The sequence below is a fragment of the Palaemon carinicauda genome, chromosome 3, assembly GCF_036898095.1.
Source record: "Palaemon carinicauda isolate YSFRI2023 chromosome 3, ASM3689809v2, whole genome shotgun sequence".
Lineage (NCBI taxonomy): Eukaryota > Metazoa > Arthropoda > Malacostraca > Decapoda > Palaemonidae > Palaemon > Palaemon carinicauda.
This window is the reverse complement of record NC_090727.1, coordinates 148,587,094-148,593,093: the sequence shown is the minus strand read 5'-3', so window position 1 is coordinate 148,593,093 and position 6,000 is coordinate 148,587,094. Positions and strand designations below refer to the sequence as shown.

At 35.1% G+C, this 6,000-nt stretch overlaps 1 protein-coding gene across 1 annotated transcript in view; it reads left to right on the top strand.

The window, feature by feature from the left end:
- The window catches only part of Hakai (E3 ubiquitin-protein ligase Hakai), a 263,961-nt gene that overhangs the window by 55,862 nt on the left and 202,099 nt on the right, over positions 1–6,000 (top strand). The gene's annotated exons all lie outside the window — the stretch shown is intronic.

Genomic DNA, 6,000 nt, shown 5'->3' with positions numbered 1-6,000 from the left:
GGGGGTGGGGGGGGTGGGGATGACGTCTCCTTCGGGTTGGAAGCCGTTTTCAGTCGGCCACGTAGGTAATTTGGACAACAGCTCCGTCAGGAAGAGTGAATCTGGTAAACAAATCAATGAATAATTGATAATTATTTGATCAGGTGATAATCCATTAATTAACAGTAGACTGAATATTTTTTATTATGGAAAGTTGATCAAAAGTATTTTGTTTTCTGTGAAGCAGCTACATTTCCTCTCAGTTGAGATAGCTGCACAAAATATCATAAATGAAAAATAATTTCGCAGTGGAAATCAGTTTATGAAGAACAACTTCACAAAGGAAAAACAAGATATTTTTTTGGAACCCTTTTATTTCTTAACCTTTTTATTTCTTATTTCCTGGTGCTTCCAGGACAGTGATGTATTAAAAAGGGCATTAAGCCCTTTATATACAGGTAAGCACAGGAGCCCAATGAACCCCTCCCCCAGGGTAAACCTTCCCTCTCCCCCTTTCCCCTTAGAGCACAAATGGAAAACAAGTTACCCTCCCCGGGATCTCTTCCCCGACCTACTTTACTTACGAGGAGTGTCCCCAAGAAAGTCGTCTCCTCTGCTTTGATGACATTTTGGTGGATTTAAAGGAATCCAAGTGTCCTTGATCCTCTTAACTGTGACGCCAATTCAGACACATATCGATATAATTTGTTCCCAAGATCTGATTAAGGAGACCAAGTGATTGTGTTCAGGGCTTTGAGGTTCGTTTACCTTTTTGTGGATAACTTCAATAAAAACATTTTGAATGCAAAGGACTGAAAGGATATACTTCACTTTGAATTAGAAAGAATAATTCCTAGTTATATATAAGTACTTTTTCTCTACTATTTATACCTGAGAGAGAGAGAGAGAGAGAGAGAGAGAGAGAGAGAGAGAGAGGGGGGGGGTTCGAAAGCATTGACATGACTTTTCATATAGATTCCAACTGTCCCTCAAAACTCAATTGTTCGTTTCTTCATTTTGTTTCCATTACTCACTTCATTTCCTTTTTATATTCTCTATTTTCAATTTTTTTTCGTAATAATCTTCTAACTCTATCACATTTCGTTCAACTCCAATGACCAACATCAATACAATGATCATAATTCTCGCTGAATTTCTCGCCATTCTCTCAAGAATTTGGTCCGAATTATGATCGAGAAAATATGAACAGTATTTCATATTTCTTTTTCTTGAGTTACATCATCATATTTTTTGGGGGGTGAAGAAAAAAATGCTTAGAATTTATCGTTCGACTGATAAAATTAAGTAAATTACATCTTGTTATTGTTATTATTATCATTGTTATTATTATTATTATTATTATTATTATTATTATTATTATTATTATTATTATTATTATTTGTAGTAGTAGTAGTATTAGTACTAGTATTATTATTATTATTACTATTATTATTATTAGTAGTAGTAGTAGTAGCAGTAGTCGACGTAGTAGTAGCAGTAAACGCACTATCATCATAACAATTCACAAAAACATTTTCAGAGAATAAAGCAAGTGAAAAAAGACTTTGTTCGCAATCTTCCTCATAATAATATCATCACCTTCGAAAAGTGAAAACAAAACTAACTATATCAAAGTAACAGATAGCGAATCTCTTAGAGCTAGAATGTGATTAGTTCTTAGATGAAAAACTAAAAATCCTAAGATATATAAAAGGTGAGATTGAGACATAGTTTATGTAAGTCTTTATTCTAATAAGTCTAAATATATGTAGACACAAAGAGACAGTTGTAGAGAGACATAAAAGAAAAAGATTATTATTTCATAAATTTTGGATGATTTCTTTCAATGTAATCGTTATTGTCTGATCAGTAAAGTGATTACAATAAATGAAAAGACACCAAGATGGTTTGTTATATGCCCATTCAGTCACACCTTTTCTTTATTCTTAGTTTTATTGAAGGGAAACTAAAAAACGATTATCTGAACAATAGTTTTATTATCTTGTAATCTACAGAAACCTTTTTATTTTCCCCTAACAAGCAGGACAATGCCCTAGAGACTGACCCTATATACATATGATCAGTGTCCAAGCCCTCTCTCCACCCAAGGTGGGACCAAGTAGGACCAGGCAATGACTGGTTATGATTCAGAAAATAGACTTATAGGATCCCCCAAACCCGAGTGTGGCGTTCACCAGTAAGGGACGTTACTACATCGGCCACCACAACCCTAAACGGGGGGAAAGAGACACGGGACAAACATATTTCCTTCTGGACCTGTTTTATAAAAGAGGAGAGAGAGAGAGAGAGAGAGAGAGAGAGAGAGAGAGAGAGAGAGCATATTGTTAAGTAAGTAGATGGGTTTAGTCGATAGAGCCAAGTTAAAGATAGACCAAAGAATGTAATCACGATTTTAAGCAGTTGTGTTAATCTATGACAGAGCCTCCATGCTTAGAACTTCATTGGGCCCCTCGACATCCCTGACACCCCCCCCCCAACCCCGGAGAATTCCATACTCTTCATTCGAACAATACATTAGAGTAACATGACAAAAGTAAATAAGCAATGGATATAACATTTAACACTAAAATAAAAAAGTAGTTAGACCCCTGTTGTTGGTGGGGCCCTGCACTTGCCGGGTACCTCGGCTTCAGCCTCGTCAGCTTTAGGGATAATACGGCTTTTTTCTGAAGGAGGATCTACCGAAGCTCAGTTCCTCCGTCGTCAGCATCGCCAACATAAAACAAGAGTTCATTAATCGCTCCTTGCCGAACCCTAAATCCCGCCTCGTCAGCCTGGAAGTACAGGTGGCGCAAACCCCTGCCATCAGGATAATTGTATCTGTCAAGAATAATGAAGACAGTTTGAGTAATATGTTGGAAGGCAAATCCGACTGATGTTCTATTAAAGAATTCATTATTTACCTATCATAATACCTAGATAAGTTCAATATCTCGAAGGTTGATCAACAATCTTAGTAAAGAATATACATTTCTTGTAGGTTGAGATGGATAGAGAAATAAAAGTGGAAAATTGGAATTTCTTTTTTGGAGCTTTAGAGATTAAGAATATTGTTTCAGAGATGAAATAAGTCGTAATTTGGAACTTTTATATACTCTATAAGTTTTGTGTGAAACTTTTCTGTAACGGTAAACATAAATAAACATCTTTAGTTTTAATTTAATATCCCTTAAAACTAAGCAAAAGAGGACATAACAGTTTTCAGAGATTCTTATTCAAACATTTGAAAAATGGATGTTATGGATTCGGATTTCTCCCACTTGAACCTTCACTAAAAGACCTGAGGTTTAATCTTACGAGCATCTTCCCCGGAGGTTGACGGCCCCTCCCTCCCCAGGGGAGCCAGTGACAGACACGCTGCCGGCGCCCATGCCGAAATCCAAAGAGTAGTTGAAGTTTCGGACGCCCTGGTCGACACGGTCGTCTCTCAAGATGGCGGTGTCGATTTGGGGCTTCGAAGCAGCCAAGGACGCAGCGACCAGGCAGGAGAAGATGATCTGTTCCAATGGAATCAAATAATTATTTCCCTAAGATTATTCGTAAACATGAATATTTGAATTTTGATTCAAATTTCGATAAAGCTTTTGTTAAATGAAAATTCTGAAGTATTTTGGAATTTTGTAATTGGCAACATTAGGTTAATTTCAAAAACTTCTAATAAGGGTTACTTTACTTTAAAGCCAATGTAGTTAACATAATTATAGCATTCTGCTATTCCAACTAGGATTTAAGCTAAGAAAGTAACAACAACAATAAAAATAATCTTTCCTCGAAGAATCGAAAAGACCAAGACACTCACCAGCCTCATTTTAGATGTGCTTTCAGTTGCTTCCAGGCAACCAAACTCATAGCACAATGCCCCAAACCCTTTATATACTCGTAAAGTGAAGGTCAGTAAATATCAATCAGCTGGTTTGATTCCTCTTCGGGAGGACCATGACACCCTCCCCCCTCCCAGTCAGCCAAGTCTGTATTTTGAAAAAATCTTTTCCCGTTATGGAGTCAGGCTGAAGGTCAACGTAACAGGAGTGGCGTTTGTTTACTTTCTCGGAAAGGCTGTTGCCGATGTCCTTGAAGAAGTCATCTATCTGAGGTACCAATGTTTTAGGTGATGTCATAAACTGAAGAGAAGTAGTTCTTTTTTCAGCCATAGAGTTAACTCTTTTCCTATATGTTAGCACGAGAGAGAGAGAGAGAGAGAGAGAGAGAGAGAGGAATGAATAAATAAAATATTCAATAACTTAGAATTCATGAGAGAGAGAGAGAGAGAGAGAGAGAGAGAGAGAAATGAATGAATAACATGTTCAATGACTTAAAAATCACGAGAGAGAGAGAGAGAGGGAGAGAGAGAGAGAGAGAGAGAGAGAGAGAGAGAGGGGGGGGGGTGATTAAATAAAATGCTCAATAACTTAGAAATCATGTGAGAGAAAGAGAGAGAGAGAGAGAAATGAATAAATAAAATGCTCAAAAACGTAGAAAATCATGAGAGAGAGAGAGAGAGAGAGAGAGAGAGAGAGAGAGAGAAATGAATAAATAAAATGCTCAAAAACGTAGAAATCATGAGAGAGAGAGAGAGAGAGAGAGAGAGAGAGAGAAATGAATGAATAACATGTTCAATAACTTAAAAATCACGAGAGAGAGAGAGAGAGAGAGAGAGAGAGAGAGAGAGAGAAATGAATAAATAAAATGCTCAAAAACTTAGAAATCATGAGAGAGAGAGAGAGAGAGAGAGAGAGAGAGAGAGAGAAATGAATAAATAAAATGCTCAAAAACGTAGAAATCATGAGAGAGAGAGAGAGAGAGAGAGAGAGAGAGAGAGAGAAATGAATAAATAAAATGCTCAAAAACTTAGAAATCATGAGAGAGAGAGAGAAAGAGAGAGAGAGTGAAATGAATAAATAAAATGTTCAATAACTTGGAAATCATGAGAGAGAGAGAGAAAGAGAGAGAGAGATAAATAAATAAAACGTTCAATAACTATTAAAATCATGAGAGAGAGAGAAAGAGAGAGAGAGAGATGAAACATTCAATAACGATATCATAAATCAGGAAATGACATCAAGACTGGACACTTTTAAGGACAAACTATACAAAAACCAAATCGAGTAGTCATATGACACTGAAGTGTTCAAGAACACTCGCTTGTTTGGTTCTCCTTCTGGCTTTGTCAAACCTTTTTCCAACTTTTTTCTGCCTTATCAATTGTTCATAACTTTTTCGTCCTCATAACTTCCTTGATGACATTCAGTTTAGCTTTACTGATCAAAATTAAAATTGACCAGACAAATATTGTCTTATATGACTACAGTTTTCTTAACTTGAATGAACAATTTCAAAGTTAATCAGAAAAGTAGGATATTTGTGGAAGTTTCACTTCACAGAGGTCAAGAGTTTTTCTATTAAACAAGCAATAAATTGTGACACAAACAATATAAAATTGTGACACTAACAATATAAAACAAACTATTTTCTTTTGTCTGTGCATTTGTACTTCAGTGTTTTTTTTTTGTTTTTGTTTTTTTTGTTTTTGTTTTTTTGGTGGATGGAGGAATATTCTTTCTTTTTTTTTTGGCACATGTTTGGATGTTTTATTATCTTGATTCTTTGCTTCTCGGAGGGTGAGCTTTTGAATTTTATTTAAATATCATATGCTCATTAATATTACTTTTTATGGTGTTCTGAAATAAGACACGTCGTTTTTAATATATTATTATTATTATTATTATTATTATTATTATTATTATTATTATTGGCATTATTATTATTATCTATAATATATTTTATATAGAAAATATATAACCGAAGAACTTTCTATAAATATTCTATAGAACAAAATTTTTAGGTTTGAAAATATAAATAATCGAAATATTTTGGACAACATAAAAAGAAAGACAAACAGATCAACAGTGACGGAGAGACGAAAATAAAGAACTCGACAGTTACGATGATTTTGACAATTTCGTCTTTGTTGATCAAGAATTAATTTTAGCTGAATCACAG